The following is a 502-nucleotide window of genomic DNA, read 5'->3' as shown; positions in this document are numbered from 1 at the left end:
AACTATTATAAATGGTTTATGCAGATATTCTCCGTCATATTTTTGGGACATTGGCGCTCCTACCGTCCAAAAACTAGAACATTTATTGCATCAGTATAAATGTAGTAACTTGTCCACTTAAACACATATATACTTAAAATAAATTATTAAATTGTGCAAGAGAACAATAGACTCTGCTCAAAGTTTGAGATTGTTACCGAAATTTCAATCAAATTTCAAATATATTTCGAACCTTTTTCCCTATTTTGTCAGATCGAACTTATATGTCATCATTACACTTTTTTCATTACTATCAAACATGCCCATATCTTTGTGAAAATACACTTGAGTACCAAAAAAATAACGTAGCATGCCGACCTACACCTCCAGAAAATAAAGCACATGTGAATTTATATTTATAAAGTATAGGTTCTATAATTTGAGGAGATAAATTAGCACATGTTGTAAAATTTTACTTTATTTGTGGGTGTGGGGTGTGTGTGTGGGGTGGGGGGGGGGTGGG

Source organism: Solanum pennellii, chromosome 11 (assembly GCF_001406875.1).
Source record: "Solanum pennellii chromosome 11, SPENNV200".
In the NCBI taxonomy this organism is placed as follows: domain Eukaryota; kingdom Viridiplantae; phylum Streptophyta; class Magnoliopsida; order Solanales; family Solanaceae; genus Solanum; species Solanum pennellii.
Note: the sequence above shows the minus strand (reverse complement) of the source record.